The sequence below is a fragment of the Phyllobates terribilis genome, unplaced genomic scaffold, assembly GCF_046119375.1.
Source record: "Phyllobates terribilis strain yellow unplaced genomic scaffold, ASM4611937v1 Scaffold_5__5_contigs__length_657084704, whole genome shotgun sequence".
Classification (NCBI taxonomy): domain Eukaryota; kingdom Metazoa; phylum Chordata; class Amphibia; order Anura; family Dendrobatidae; genus Phyllobates; species Phyllobates terribilis.
In genome coordinates this window covers 261,530,109-261,547,582 of record NW_027362765.1, presented here as the reverse complement: position 1 = coordinate 261,547,582, position 17,474 = coordinate 261,530,109, and the positions used below count along the sequence as shown (strand labels likewise).

At 41.0% G+C, this 17,474-nt stretch overlaps 1 protein-coding gene across 3 annotated transcripts in view; it reads left to right on the top strand.

The window, feature by feature from the left end:
* The window catches only part of TBC1D16 (TBC1 domain family member 16), a 77,417-nt gene that overhangs the window by 19,575 nt on the left and 40,368 nt on the right, over positions 1-17,474 (top strand). The gene's annotated exons all lie outside the window — the stretch shown is intronic.

Below are 17,474 nucleotides of genomic sequence, written 5' to 3'. Positions count from 1 at the left end.
GCAGAGAATAATAGTGATCACACAAGAAAATGCTAGCACTTTCTTGTGTGATCACTATTATTCTCTGCGATGACGCGCTGCTCCTGGGGCTTTTGCGTTCCATCGTGGAACGCAAGCCTCTTCTTTATTATGACTACGTGCATGGTTCATTGCTCTGCGTGTTTACCCTTCTGACTGGATATGACGTTTACTTTACTTCCAACCCCGTTCCACCGTATGGTACGGGTGGGACGCACCTTTGACAATAATAGCTTCAGGGCTGTATTTGGCGCCCTCTGCTTTGGACCGGATATGACGTTTAACCCATTTCCGTTTGCGTTCCACGTGGGCGGGGTGGAACACATTCTGATGAGAACAGGCCTGTCTACACACCATAGGGAGACAAACACTCACCTGAAACTAGTCACACCATTTGGGATCACCTATATAACACACACATGTGCTCTTAGACAACATACCCCTGACGAAGCTGCGTCTGAGCAGCGTAACGCGTAGGGTCTCTGGTGCCAGCAGGTAATTATTCTTCCATATATTTTTTATTTACTTATTTTCTTGACTTGACCACTCAGGAATGCCTGGCTTGTTATTTATATGTGGATCAACTGTGCCACGTCATATATGACTTTGGTGACACAATCTGGCCAATACCTCTAAAATATGGGCCCCCATTGCCAATAGACCATCTCTCCTACTCATTCCTTGATTCACTTATATTATTTAGGGGGGTTTGCTTTGTCATAAACACATATTTTGACTGGTTATGCTGTGCTATTTATAGCCAGGGTTGCTTAGTTGGTCTACATTAATCGAATGTTATATAAGTGATGTAAAATATACCTGTGGCACATAACCTAGTGGGGTTTATTGCTATTTTTATGCATATTATCATGAATTCCCCCATATGAAGATTGCACATGTTTTTGTCTGTTTTAAATGCTTTCAAAAATTTTTTCTTTTGTTGTCTAAATGTAATCATGTAATAAAGATTTTTTTCACTTTTCCAACATTGGGTGTGCATGGTTATATATCCTGAGTCTTTTTCTTCCGAATAATTTTGTGTCTTTACATCAGGTTACTGTAGCACCCCTTTCTATTTGTGATTATTATTCCCCAGCAGTGCCCACTTTTTCTTTTTGTGTACTCATTTGCAGACTCCCTCATAAACACGTGTTCTTGAATTGTCCGTGGTCCGTGATTATTTCCATAGAGAATGGGAATCGTGGAAAAATCATGTAAAACAATGGCATTTTATGTATTATTTTTTGACAAAAATTGTTATGAAAATGCAGGTAAATGAAAAAGAGAGCCTGAAACTAAATGCATTCTGCAGATCCATTAGGGCACATCCACTTGTATTGTGCCTGGTAGCTACATCCGGACTAAGCAGGATGTTTCCTAATCAGTTCCCAGGTATATTATTTCTTGTTACTTGCTCCTCCAAATGACTCTCTAATTAAAATATTAGTAGTTTTCCTCTTTGATTGCAATCGACATGCCGATTATATGACAGGTACGTGAGTAAAGCAGAATTCCGTAGTATTTTAGGAAAGTGGTCGGACCAGATGAGATTGATCCAGTTAGGCAACATATCTTTCACACCGACTGAGCCAGAATGATAAATGTACACAAAAAAAATACAATTCAGCTTTGCAAACTTTAGGTTATTTTTTAATGAAAACTATGAGAATTATATAAAGAAACTAGCATATTTTATATTAGCTTTTTATCACCATACTTTAGTCTGGTAGTTGCTTTCCTATGGGAATTGAGAAAAGCTTTACCAACAGAATGGTCTGTGCTAAGGGAGCTTTCACATTGCATTCAGGCACCCATTCAGTGACCCCCATCAGGTCGAACCCCCCCGCAAAACAGGATTTGGGCATATGCACTATAATGGTGCTGGTAGAGCGAATGTGGGCTCTGTCGTGCATCATTTTCGGGCGCATACGCCTACTGGAGGCGGACATCCAAACATGGTAGACTGCGTCTGGGTGCCTGCCTCCAGTAGGTGTACACGCCCGAGAATGATGCACTTTAGAGCGCACATTCGCTGTGCCGACACCATTATAGTCTATGGCCCCATCTGCTCTTATGCCCAAATCCCATTTTGTGGGGGGTTCGAAGCCACTGAACGGGTGCCTGAATGCAATGTGAAAGCACCCTAACCTATTAAAGGGAGCCTGTTATATTGAAAAATGGTATCTGATCTGCAGGGAGGCTGATATGGAGCTGCTTGGATCTAAATTTAGTGGCAAAAATTTCAAAATTATTTATCTCTGGTGTTTGTGGACATACAGTACAGACCAAAAGTTTGGACACACCTTCTCATTTAAAGATTTTTCTGTATTTTCATGACTTAGAAAATTGTTCATTCACACTGAAGGCATCAAAACTATGAATTAACACATGTGGAATTATATACTTAACAAAAAAGTGTGAAACAACTGAAAATATGTCTTATATTCTAGGTTCTTCAAAGAAGCCACCTTTTGCTTTGATGACTGCTTTGCACACTCTTGGCATTCTCTTGATGAGTTTCAAGAGGTAGTCACCGGAAATGGTTTTCACTTCACAGGTGTGCCCTGTCAGGTTTAATAAGTGGGATTTCTTGCCTTATAAATGGGGTTGGGACCATCAGTTGTGTTGTGCAAAAGTCAGGTGGATACACAGCTGATAGTGCTACTGAATAGACTGTTAGCTACTTTTTTCTTGCCATAATACAAATTCTAAGTAAAGAAAAACGAGTGGCCATCATTACTTTAAGAAATGAAGGTCAGTCAGTCCGAAAAATTAGGCAAACTTTGAAAGTGTCCCCAAGTGCAGTTGCAAAAACCATCAAGCGCTACAAAGAAACTGGCTGACATGAGGACCGCCCAAGGAAAGGAAGACCAAGAGTCACTTCTGCTTCTGAGGATAAGTTTATCCGAGTCACCAGCCTCAGAAATCGCAGGTTAACAGCAGCCCAGATTAGAGACCAGGTCAATGCCACACACAGTTCTAGCAGCAGACACATCTCTTCAACAACTGTTAAGAGGAGACTTTGTGCAGCAGGCCTTCATGGTAAAATAGCTGCTAGGAAACCACTGCTAAGGACAGGCAACAAGCAGAAGAGACTTGTTTGGGATAAAGAACACAAGAAATGGACATTAGACCAGTGGAAATCTGTGCTTTGGTCTGATGAGTCCAAATTTGAGATCTTTGGTTCCAACCACCATGTCTTTGTGCGACGCAGAAAAGGTGAACGGATGGACTCTACATGCCTGGTTCCCACCGTGAAGCATGGAGGAGGAGGTGTGATGGTGTGGGGGTGCTTTGCTGGTGACACTGTTGGGGATTTATTCAAAATTGAAGGCATACTGAACCAGCATGGCTACCACAGCATCTTGCAGCGGCATGCTATTCCATCCGGTTTGCGTTTAGTTGGACCATCATTTATTTTTCAACAGGACAATGACCCCAAACACATCTCCAGGCTGTGTAAGGGCTATTTGGCGAAGAAGGAGAGTGATGGGGTGCTGCGCCAGATGACCTGGCCTCCACAGTCACCAGACCTGAACCCAATCGAGATTGTTTGGGGTGACCTGGACCGCAGAGTGAAGGCAAAAGGGTCAACAAGTGCTAAGCATCTCTGGGAACTCCTTCAAGATTGTTGGAAGACCATTTCCGGTGACTACCTCTTGAAGCTCATCAAGAGAATGCCAAGAGTGTGCAAAGCAGTCATCAAAGCAAAAGGTGGCTACTTTGAAGAACCTAGAATATAAGACATATTTTCAGTTGTTTCACACTTTTTTGTTAAGTATATAATTCCACATGTGGTAATTCATAGTTTTGATGCCTTCAGTGTGAATGTACAATTTTCATAGTCATGAAAATACAGAAAAATCTTTAAATGAGGTGTGTCCAAACTTTTGGTCTGTACTGTATAAGTCCAGCATTTGGTCCTAGTCAGTGATTTGACAGTCTTCCTTGTATGACTGTATGCAGATATAGCTGTCAGTCACAGAGTAGGACCGCCCACAGGACTCCTTACGCAGCAGACACCAGGGATGTCAATGGATAAAATACAAGTTATACTGAATCTTTCCCAACAAACCTATACATCATTCTGGTCAGCTTCTCCTTCTCTATATCATGATGTCCACAGATCAGTCTGCATGACAGGTTCCCTGTAAAGGCAGTTTGACACACCCAAAATTAAAGTTGAACTTTAGACCTTCATATAGGGGACTTGGTCCCTATAAAAATCATACTAGTATTGTAAGCTTCAGAAAATAAGTTTGAGAGAAAAAACGTTTCATTCCATATGTAAATGATGGCGCTCAGTGAGCCCTTCCGCCCCTCATTTACAATAATCCGATGCCCAGAGCTCATCTCTGCAGACTTCCGTCTTCTCCCAGTCTCCAGTAGCACTTAGTGAAATGGTGCCCTTAATGATAAAAGTATCTCCCATGCTGTGCCCCTGAATAAATAACTGCCCCTCACTGTGCTTCCTGCACAAAATATCCGCCACACACTGCCCTTCTCCATAACCATTGCCACTCAATAATATTCCCCCCACACTGCCTCTCTGCATAAAGTCCCCCACCCCACTGCTCCTTGATAGACTATGCCCCTTTTGACAATGTGACAATTGCCCCATAATGTGCCCTCGCAGTAACACCAATCCGCATCTCCCCCCAGCCCCCTCTTCTAAAATAAAAGCACATTTAATTTTCAGTTCCTCCATGGAACGCATACCAGTGCCCACTGTATCCGCTGCCCCTGCGGCACCTTCTGCAGCGTGCTGACCTCCTCACGCCGCTGCACATCGGGACAGGTGCTGACTAGTGCTCATCTGCCCAAGTTTTAAAATGTATTCTCATGTGAAAGACGCGCATACATTTGAATATAGGAAGAACGCAGCTGCCTCTACCAGACAGCTAGGCGAGCCGCTGCAAACCGTTTGGCGGTCCTTATGTGGGCCGTACGCTGTGCAGGCCTGTTATAGGACATTTTGGTTTGTCTTTAGCTGAATACCGGTAATTCCCAGAATGCCTTGCCTAAAGTAGAAAGTACATGTCACTTGTAGTTCAACAACAGAAGTAAAAGAGGGTAAGCTGTATTGTCCTGACCATGGGATTCCCCAAACTAATGGAAATTACTCCCTTCATCTTGTGCTGCACTCTGATAGAAGAGAGTTGAGAGAAACTAGATGAGACTAATACCACGTTCACACATTCCGTATTTGGTCAGTATTTTACCTCAGTATGTGTAAGCCAAAACCAGGAGGGGAACAATCAGAGGAAAAGTATAATAGAAACAGGTCACCACTTCTGTATTCATCACCCACTCCTGGTTTTGGCTTACAAATACTGAGGTAAAATACCGACCAAATACTGAACGTGTGACCGTGGTCTCATAGAAACACGTCACCACTTCTGTATTTATCACCCACTCCTGGTTTTGGCTTACAAATACTGATGTAAAATACCGACCAAATACTGAACGTGTGACCGTGGTCTCATAGAAACACGTCACCACTTCTGTATTCATCACCCACTCCTGGTTTTGGCTTACAAATACTGAGGTAAAATACCGACCAAATACTGAACGTGTGACCGTGGTCTCATAGAAACACGTCACCACTTCTGTATTTATCACCCACTCCTGGTTTTGTCTTACAAATACTGAGGTAAAATACTGACCAAATACTGAGCGTGTGACCGTGGTCTTATAGAAACACGTCACAACTTCTGTATTTATCACCCACTCCTGGTTTTGGCTTACAGATACTGAGGTAAAATACTCACCAAATGCTGAATGTGTGAACGTGGTCTAATCATCACGTGATCTCAAGTATGCAATCGTCTGGGCAATCGCGACAGTGTGCTCAATGCACACTATTGAGATTCAGCAGTCTGCAGTCAGTCAACTGTTAAGATCGTATTGTTTAACCCACAGTGACCACTGTAAAAAAAAAATAAATAAATAAAAAAATGCACACAGCTGGAAAAGTCAATATGGATGTTCATCCGCCTTCTAAGAAAAGAAAAATGAAAAGTAGTCAGAAAGTTGTATTTACTGCAAAAAAAAAAAGGTGCTAATGAAAACATCTAATTTTTTTCCTCAAAAACCAAGATCACACCGCGCCGCTGATGGAAAACTGGAAAATAACATATAGCTCTTAAAAAAAGCTGTTTTTGTGTTGCCATATTTTTAAGGGTTTTGGTTCTGCAAAAATGAAAAGAAACTATTTACGATTGTCTGCAGAATAAATGTAAAATGTTATATATTTCTACACCGTGCAGTGATATATAGGTGTGTGTCTGCCCTTATACCTGCGGACTGTGCGTCTTATTAGTGCTTTCCTCCCTGCATCTTGAGGATCAGCTCATAGGCTGTGTGCCCACGTAGCGTTTTTGATGCGGAATTTCAGCAGCGGAAACGCTTGTAAAACGCTCCCCATGGTCCCCAATGGGATTCCGCAAGTTCTATGCACATGCTGCGCATTTTTCCGCAGCGTTTATGCTGCGTTCAAAAATCCGCAGCATGTCAATTAATTTTGTGTTTCCGTAAGCAGAATTGCCTTTGTCCAATGCATAAAAAACGCAAGGCAATTCCGCATGTGGAAAACGCGTGATAAACGCACGAAAAACGCGCGATAAACGCGTGCGGAATTCCGCATGCTTTTTTCCGGGAGAGGACTTGCAGAAATGAAGCAGAAATTTTCTGCTTCATTTATGCAACGTGGGCACATAGCCATAGGTTGGTAAAGAATAGCCTGAGCCTGTGCAGCCAGAGTGACGAGTCAGCATTATACGAGCCAGGAACGCCACATCCCCTTCCTTACACGCGTCTCTGCAAGTATGCCGCCTCAGACCTTTTTATTTAGTGCTAATTTTATGGACTTTACCAAGTGGGCGTGGCTCTCTGGATTCTTTAGGGAAGAGTGTTTAGATTGCTTTAGAAGTGCCCCCATTGTAAAGACCGTAAAGATTAGAACTAGATAAAGCTTTGGGACTGTATGGCAGATTAAAAAAAAAAAAAAAAAATGGAATAACAGCAGGACTAAATTAGAAGCAAAATTTAGTCCCGTTTGACCTGGTGACAAGTCCTCTTTAAATAGAGACACAATATGTTTGAAGTAATATATGTATCTTTACTCCTTGTTGATGCTGTGCTAGCAAGACACACAAGATGGCAGAGCATACAGGACCTAAGGGAGCGGTATTCTCAGAGCAGTAAGTTATATGGCTGCTCCTGTGCATCCTACACAAGAAGCCATACAGTAACGGACAGTATAGTATGGGGTGTTATTTTTTTTATTTTTTTTTTTATTATTATTCCAATTTTCTGTTTTATTTTTTACGTCATAGTTGAGATGAGAATTTAACCATTATGTAAATGCAATTGCTAGGCTAATGTCTTAGAGAGCACCTGTCCCTTGCTTTAAATCTGGATTATTTTTTTTGGACGTTGGTTAATCCCTTTACCCCCGAGGGTGGTTTGCACGTTAATGACCAGGCCAATTTTTACATTTCTGACCACTGTCACTTTATGAGGTAATTACTCTGGAACGCTTCAACGGATCCCCCTGATTCTGAGATTGTTTTTTCGTGACATATTGTACTTCATGATTGTGGTAAAATTTCTTTGATATCACTTGCGTTTATTTGTGAAAAAGTTGGAAATTTGGTGAAATTTTGAAAATTTTGTAATTTTCAAAATTTGAATTTTTATGCCCTTAAATCAGAGAGATATGTCACACAAAAGAGTTAATAAATAACATTTCCCACGTGTCTACTTTACATCAGCACAATTTTGGAACCAAAATTTTTTTTTGTTAGAAAGTTATAAGGGTTAAAAGTTGACCAGCGATTTCTCATTTTTACAACAAAATTTACAAAACCATTTTTTTTAGAGACCACATCACATTTGAAGTGACTTTGAGGGGTCTTTATGGCAGAAAATACCCAAAAGTAACACCATTCTAAAAACTGCCCCCCTCAAGGTGCTCAAAACCACATTCAAGAAGTTTATTAACCCTTCAGGTGCTTCACAGGAATTTTTGGAATGTGGAAGAAAAAAATGAACATTTACCTTTTTTCACAAAAATGTTACTTTAGACCCCCAAATTTTTTTTAGCCCACCCCCTAGCCCTAAAGTTTGTTTATTACACCGTTCCTCGTGCGGTATAAGTGATTTAGATGTCTTTATTCTTCGGGTCGGTGCAATTACAGCGATGCCAGATTCATATCGGGTTTTTATGTTTGGCAGTTGTCACACACTAAAAAAAAAAAACACTTTTTTTTTTGGCAAAGACTAGTTTTTGCATCGCCATATTTTGAGAGCTATAATTTTTCCATATTTCGGCTGACAGAGTCATGTGACTGCTTGTTTTTTGCGGGACAAGTTGACGTTTTTATTGGTACCATTTTCGGGCACGTGACCTTTCTATTCCTATTTTTAGAAGGCAGAATAGACAAAAGTTCAGGAATTGTTTTTTTGGCGTTTTTTTTTTTTTTATGCCGTTCCGCCTATGGTAAAATTGATAAGGTAGCTTTATTCTTCGGGTCAGTGCGTTTACAGCGGTACCACACTTATATATTTTTTTTTATATTTTGGCTGCACAATAAAAACTATTTAATAGAAAAAATAATTGTTTTTGCATCGCTTTAGGCTGCGTGCACACGATGCGTTTTTCATTCGTTTATGCTGCGGAATTTCCGCAGCGGAAACGCATCAAAAACGCATGGTAATCCGCACCCCATGGTCCCCAATGGCATTCCGCAATGTCAATGCACATGCTGCGGATTTTTCCGCAGCGTTTCTGAAGCGCTCATAAATCCGCAGCATGTTCATTAATTTTGCGGAAGCGCCGCCATTGACTTGCATTGAGACGCATAGAATCCGTGTCTGTACATTTGTACAAGCGGATTCTATGCGTCTCTATGTGCGGATGGTACCCAGTTCTGGAGGAGAGGAGACTCTCATCCAGACCTGGGTACCATTGTACCTGTAAAAAAAAAAGAATAAAATAAAGTTTATATTCACCTGTCCAACTGCTTCTCTCGGCATGCCGGCAGCGCTGAAGGACCTTCGGTGACCTCACAGTCATGTGACCGCAGGCCCTTCACCGCTGTGTTTCGCGATATGCCGGCAGCCAGGAACCAGACAGGAAGGAGCGCTGCAGCACACGCAGGGGCATCGGGGGTGAGTATAGCTTTATTTTTTTTATTTTTACGGTCACACTATATAAATCCATGCTGTTTGCATGGATTTATATAGTGTGACCTAGTTGTCAAGCACTTTCCAAGTGATGCTATCACCTGGAAAGCGCTTGTCAATCTGCATGTGAATCCGCATGTATTCTGCAGGAAAAACGCATGCACAATCTGCATGCGTTTTTTCTGCCAGGGAGATGCAGAAATGCTGCAGAAATTTTCTGCATCGTGGGCACACAGCCTTATTCTGAGAGCTATAACTTTTTTATTTTCGGCTGATGGAGCTGTATGGTGGCTTGTTTTTTGCGGGACAAGATGATGTTTTCTGCGGTACCATTTTTATTTACACTCGTCTTTTTAATCGCGTTTTATTCCATTTTTTGTTTGGCGGTATCATGATAAAACATCGTTTTATGTTTCGTTTATTTTTTTTTTTTACCGTGTTCAGTAAAGGGGTTTACTAGCGGGACAGTTATATAGGTCAGGTCGTTCCGGACGCGGCGATACCAAATATGTGTACTTTTATTGGTTGATTTATTTTTTTTCATAAGATTTTTTTATTTATGGGTACAATATATTTTTATTATTTTTTTATTTATTTTTTTTTTTTCACTTTCTGACATTTTTATTACTTTTACACTTTGTCCCAGTTTTTGCAGCCTGATCGGCTGTATAGCACTGGAATGCAGAACCATCCCTGTGCTATTCAGCCTGTCAGCGCTGCACAGGGAGAAGTTACTTTGGTTGCGCACTGCACATGACAAAAGCAACTTCCTGCCTCCTGGTGACCCGGATGTTGTCATGATGACATCGGGCCACCATGGCAACATCCGGGACCGGACTCGGACGCCAGCAGAGAAGGTAAGTATCGCACTTACCTCCTCTTGCCACTGGAATGCTGCAATCGATTTCGATCGCAGCATTTCGGGGGTTAATGTGCCGGGAGCAGTGCGGGACCGCTCCTGGCACATAGCACCGGGTGTCAGCTGTGATAATCAGCTGACACCCGGCGGCGATCTCGTTCGCACCGCTTGTGTGCGGGCGAAATCGCCAAGGCATGCTAATACATATCAGGCCCATAAGGCCCAGGGCACAGATACGTATTAGTACGCCCTGGGCCAGAAAGGGGTTAAATGCCACTATTCTCCTGAATCTGGCATTATTCTTTGTTCTTGCACCCTTTCCTGAGACATTGCTCCCTCTAATTCTAGTATTTTAGCCAAGGGAGCATAGCCATCAACTCTTCTTTAACCCTGCTGTTCTGTTCGTATTTGCTATACATTTGTATTGTCCGGGTCAATATGACCCGACCTATTGAAGTCTGTTAATTTCAACATTTAGCTACTCTAAGCGTATAGTTTGAATACCAGTTGCATTATTTAACTGTATGTGAACATGGTTGGTCAAAAACAAATGAAAAATAAAAATCAAAACTTCAGTTTTCTAAAGAAAATAAAGCCAAGGGTTGTACAGGTTCACTTATTGCTATATTCAGGCATTCTTACATTCTGCACTGAAATAACTCACATGTGCTTTACATAAATATTTACTACAACTAGAACATGTAAAATTTGTCACATGAAGATGGACAAATCCTGCATCTTTTCGCTTTTAGGCTTTTTCCAGTGCTGGTGGAGGCTGTGGGTTCGCTTTGGATACCGTTTACTATGGCTGCTGCTCCTTCACTTCGGGGTTTTACTTTTCTTCCTGAAATATATGGCATAACAAGTGACTTTCCTAATTCTTCCAGAAAGAGTCTTCGTTTATGCAGTTTATTGGTGTTGCGATCGAGGTTTATATCACGCTAAAAAACACATGCATTGTAGGCAGATACATCGAGAATGTTATAAAATAAAACCATTGACCACCGATTGCTTTTGTACGTAGCTATTAGTTGATCTAGTGTATCAACTGCCCCTCTGGTAGATTATAAATTCCAATATCATCTGCGGCTTTTTGTCATCTCGACTAATTACTGCATTGTCATGGTGCATTGTGCTCATCAGAATGACCTGTTTATTTGTGAAGATAAGAAACCACTGTCGTATCTCCAGTAAAGTAAAACGTTGAACTATGAACACCTTTTACTAAGGATACCTTGCGGCAGTTCAGGCTTGTTTTATCAACAGCTGCCCCAGTTGGTGCGATGTAAAAAAGTTGTCACATTTTGTCCTCTTAGTCCATATGTCAAATCTGAAATGACTCACATACCCAGATTCTTTTCAGGTTTTTCTCCAGGCTTTTTTCCTGTATATACCTGAGTGTTCATAGAATATGAACTGCTGCTGTCACAAAGTGTCCACATATTGATGCTGTACTTTGCTGGCTTACTCGGTATATATTGTGTGAACGGGCACCTGCCTCGGAATGCCACAAGGTGTTCATGCACAGTGATATATTCACCGGTATTGTATAATTTTGGAAGAATCTCTATCCATTTATCCCAAACCTCCTCTAATAGCATCTAGTTATTAGATAATTATCTGATGTTAGCAGAGGATAGTTTTCCTGCCTGGGCAGAAAGCTGCAAGTTCCAAATTACACTTTTGTTTTTAGACTGAATTGCTTGCATCGGACTAGTTGTCTGGGTCTCGTGCCTCATCAGATTCAACTTCAGAATCAGAATTCTCGTAATCCCTTTCTTATGTGGTCCTCCTCTTTGGACACTTTCTCCAGTTGGACATCTTCAGAATATGAGGCATTGGCAAGCTTTTATAATTCAGCTTCATTCAGTGGACGTGTTCGCCACATTTTTATCCAATTTACGAAATAATGGACACTCACGACTTTTACAGGGTTAAATCAGAGATATGGAATAAAATAGCACTATATGAATAAACAGCAATAATAATAATCGCAGCAAACACTAACCAGTGTAGAAACAATAAGAGCTTATAAACTACAGCGAAACAGACCTGCACAGACCTGTACTCAAAGCCCATCCATCTGCTGTAACTTGCAAATGTATCGAGCGCACGGACCTGCAGGAACAGGAGAAATCAATAAACAGTAGTAGATGCAATAGATAATCCACAATGAAATTATAAATAATTTATGTGACTGAAAATACGGTGGGAGATCTGTATAAAACCCTATTGGGTCATATTGACCAGAACAGTACATACGTAACAATTGTTTCATACAGAAAGAATTAAAATAAAAAATAAAAAAAAAACACTGATAATAATAAAACCTATCCATAAACAAACTTGCCTAACCACGATTTGCAGCTCCTCGTAATAAATAATTTGCAGCTTCACAAACTTTTTTTCAGGTCAAATAGACCCGAATAGTACAGCAGGATTAACAAAGTCTTGAGAACCACCCCCAATTGGCAAAAAAAATACTAGATTTATATGTGGGGAAGAGGTGGTCATAGTTGCAAAGCAGAAGCGCAGGACCAAAAATTAAACAATATCAGATTCAAGAGAAGAGCAGTATTTATACCAGGTAAAAAGAATAAATCTATTTCTGGCAAAAGACCGATTTGTGCCAAAAATATTGTCTCAGCTGAACGATGGTAACAACATTTGGTTATGTGTAGTGTCGGACAACCCCAGGCGAGGGGTATTGGATGTAGGTTGGAGACAGTTCAGCCAACAAAGAAAAAAACTTCCATGCAAGAAAAAAAATAAATCCGTAGAAATAATACAAATAGATAAAATGTATAAATTTTATTGAGCATATGTTTAAAAAGCACATTAAAACCAAATAAATACAGGAGGGAAATCCACTGCCATTGAACAAGTCAGAGATAAAAAACACTACTATGTAAAAGTGCTTTTAGTCGAATAAATGGGAATACATAACAGTCTACATGGAGAAATATAGTATCATATGTCACAAGATAATTGCCCAATAATTTCCCAGATAGGGGTTAATGTAAAGTGGCTTGTGCATACAAGGAATGTTTGAATATTCATACATGTGATAGAAATTCATATAGTCGTTATCCCCATCTAGTGGACTAATGTAGTCTGACCACTAGAAATAAGTGTACACTGGAGTTACTCCATTAACATGCAGGTTTAACCAGGTTGAATCCAAACAGACAATGGGACCCTCTCTGAAGAAGCAGTCATGCGAAACGCGCGTTAGGGCAAGGCAAGTCTCGGTAACTATTGTGCTTCAGTCTACTTGGTGTGACTTGTTATCTATATGGGTTTAATGGACACCTATCACAGTGAATCCTACATAAGAGCCATTTGGTCCACTGTATAACATATGCATGTTCTGTTGATCTAGCTATCATCTGACTAATGCTCAATAAAATGTATACATTTTATCTATTCTGTATTATTTCTATGGATTTATTTTTTCTTGCATGGGAGTTTTTTCTTTGAATAGATTTAATTGCTCCCATTAACTTATAGTGCCTATTTAGGCTGTAGGTTGGAGACAGGTTGGCCGTGTTGGATGCTGTCCTGATGAGCTCATGATTGCTGGCCTTGGAAGCTGCAGTGTTTGGTGTGTTTTTTACAGCAGCGGTTACTTCCCAGGGAGCTGAACAGCTGCTGACTGGTCACTATTGGTATGTAACACAATTGCGTCACCTTGTGGAAAGAACAGGTGGTGGCAGACAGCCGGCTGTAACTGGTGACAAGATCCTGCACACTTGGTGTGACTAACACTGGTGAGCGGACAGGCGGAATACAATGACAGTGGATGAGACAGCTACTCATGGCTTGCCTTGCCAGGTGCCCTTGCCAGAGCGGATCCAAACTAATCCGTGAGGTTAATTTGCTAACACAATTCAAGCTTACACTGTAATCTTTACATTCTGCCCATTTATAATTCTAGGAAATCTGCGTGGCTGATACGTAAGTACTACTTAGTAGAATTATTGCTGTGTTTACAGAATGGGAATGGCATGTTAGCAGTGCGCCTTAGCAGACCAACAGGTTCCGGGACTATATCTTCCAAAACTAATTTCTAAAAACAATCTTCCCTTCTTTGTTTGCTTTTACATTGGCTGTGTTCAGAGGCTCAGAACTGACTTCTTTGGTTTTGTCACATTTGTTGGCAGCATGCAATTCTGTATATGCTTTTGAAATGCAGACACCATGAGAGACCCTATCGTAAATTAGTAAAGTCCAGCATAGGACTGGCCCTCTGGAGGATGCAGAGAATCTTCCGGTGGGCCCCAATCCGTGATACTGCTAGGGTTGTGGAGTCGGTAAGCCAAACCTTCAACTCAGACTCCCTCATACATGGCTCATGTTTAACCCTGCTCTTCTGTTCGGTCAAAAATGATCGAATTTGAAATTTGATATATTTTTTTAAATATTCATTATGCGGTTCTGAAACTTGTGGTTAATTGCCTTTTCCTCATTTGAGGGGTTCTTACTATGGGTATTTTTTTATTTATTTATTTTGTTTACTTTTTGCTCCACGCTTTTTTTTTTTTTTTTTACCCTTGTACTGTTTGGTCAAAAATGACCAATAACCTTTTATACTAATCTGCAGCCATTTTTTGAGTAAAATAAAGGAGTTATAATCTCATTTTGGACTATATATTGCATCTACTACTGTTTATCAATTTATCTCATTTCATGAGATTTCAAGAGTCTTTCGGGTTGATAATAAAACCAATCGAATTGATAGAAGAGTCAAATGCAAACTGGCCCCCATTATAGATTTTACATGCGACAATTTTTTCACATCATACCAATTGGGGCAGATGTTGCTGAAAAGAAAAAAATGACCATGCTGGATACTGTTAGAAAAAATAAGCCTAAACAGATGCAAGGTATCCTCAGTAAGAGACGTTTATAGGTCTATGTTTTATTTTACTAAGGATACAACAGTAGTTTCTTACGTTCCCAAAAAACACAAACAGGTCATTCTGATGAGCACAATGCCCCATGACAGTGCAATCAGTAATCGAGATGACAGAAAGCCGGACATGATTTTACATTACAATGCCACAAAAGGGGCAGTTGATACTCTAGATCATCTCATAGGCACTTATACCTGTAAACGCAAAACAAATCGTGGCCAATGGTTGTTTTTTACAACATTCTTGATGTGTCGGCATACAATGCATTCGTCTTATGGTGTGAAATACACCAAAATTGGAACAAAAGTAAACTATATAAAAGAAGAGTTTTTATAGAGGAGTTGGGAAAATCACTGGTTTGCCCATATATCGAAGAAAGAAAAGTAACACCCAGAGATGATGGAGCGGCAGCCATTGTCCACAGGATCCAACAGCATGCTAAAGAAAGTGAACCAACGGCCTCCACCGGCACTGCTACCATATCCACGGCCTCCACCGGCACTGCTACCATAGCCACGGCCTCCACCGGCACTGCTACCATAGCCACGGCCTCCACCGGCAACTCAACCAGCCTAAAACGGAAACGATGCGCCTTCTGTCCAACATCAAGTAATCACAAAACAAATGTGATATGTTGCAGTTGTGCAAATACTTATGCAGAAGACATGTAAATTATACTTGTGACGAATGCAAACAGTAAATTTAGCACCATGAACCTTATATACCATTTTATATAGAAAAAATGAACTTTTTATTTTTTTTAAATATATATTCACAGTTTGATGTTAGTTTACAGTTATATAAATATTTTTTTTTATGTGCAATATGCATGAATATTGCAGTAAGGCCATGTAACATTTTTTGATACAAAAAAAATTAATTTTTGACTTCATTTGTTTATGAACAACCATGTTCACATACAGTATAATAATGCAACAGGTATTCAAATAAAACACTTAAATTAGCTAAAAATCAAGACTTTAATAGGTCCGGTCAAAAATTACCGGAACATTATACGTGTATAGTAGACCCGAACAGAAAAGCAGGGTTAAGTGATAAATTTACGGTAGGACACATTTTTGTCAACTCAAAGTCTAGACCCTTAGATCAGGAATAGGACAGACATAAGAATTTGGGAAAGTTATGAAATGTCCTATGAAAAACTGCATTGAACTACTGTACCCAATTTATTATATATTTTAGGAGTCTGAGTTGGTCCATTTTATACCAACTCCGACTCCACCAAACTGGATTCTGACTCCACGACTCCGACTCCACAGCCCTGGATACTGCTGCTGTAGGTTTGGGTCACAGACATCTTCATCAGCTCAAGTCTGCAGCTTCAGGTCAACATTACACATTTTTACATTTCATTTGAAGAAGTTATTGTAACTGCTTTAGAAATTTATAGCCGCAAAAAAAAGTCTACCATTGTGTAGCATCATCCTCTCTTCTTTTTACATCAGTCTATAAAGGTCTGGTCTTACTTTATATTACCCCCCCCCTCCCTCCTCCAATATATCCCCCTGAGGCCCCTAAGGATTTTTGTAAATGTTTTGCGTTGCTTTTCTGCCTGTGAGTGGCTCTATCGGTGGCCGCTCACAGGCATCTCGTGGGTTACCCCCCACCCCTCCCGCATCACACCCAGCATCCACCGCACGCTTTCCCAATAAATGGGGAGAGGCAGAGCCCACGGTGAATGCCGGGTGTGACGTGGGGGGTAACCCCACCCACAGCCTGGCATCCACCTGGAACACGGAAGACAAAGACCCTCGGCTGCTGCCAGCACTTGTCGTGACATCAGCGGATGTCAGAGCCGGCTGCAGCGGGGGTCACGTGATGCCTGTGAGCGGCCAGCGATAGCGCCGCTCACAGGCATTATCTGCAACGTAAGCTAATTACAAAAATCCTTAGGGGCCCCGGGGGGATACATTTGGGGGGAGGGGGGGTAATATAAAGTACTGGACAACCCCTTTAAGTGCCGTATTTTTAGTTTCATAATGCACCAAATGTTTTCTATTGGTGACAGGTCTGGACTGCAGGCGGCCAGTTCATCACTCGAACTCTTTTTCTGAAAAGCCAAGTTGTTGTGATAGCTGCAGTATATGGGTTTAGCGTTGGCTGGGGGGGGGCCTTCCCTGAAATAGACATTGGGGTCAATTCATCAAGACTGGTGTAGCACTTACTCGCTCTATGCCAGTCTTGCTGGCGTACAAGGCGCCAAATTCATTAGGAGGTATGCACCTCCATAAGCTGACACTTATGATAAGCGGATGGGCTGGCGTGGATACACCCGATCCCACTCAGGCTCTACCGATTTCGGCAGTGCTGATTCAAACTGGCCTGAAAACCCCAAAAGTCACAAAATGTTTGCGTAACTCCATGTTGCGCAAAAAATTCACAACTTTTCAAAGCTTTAATACCACTTTCCTGGCGTAAAAGCCTGGATAAAGCGTCCCCACTTTCTGGATGGGAGCATATGCTTTTCTAAA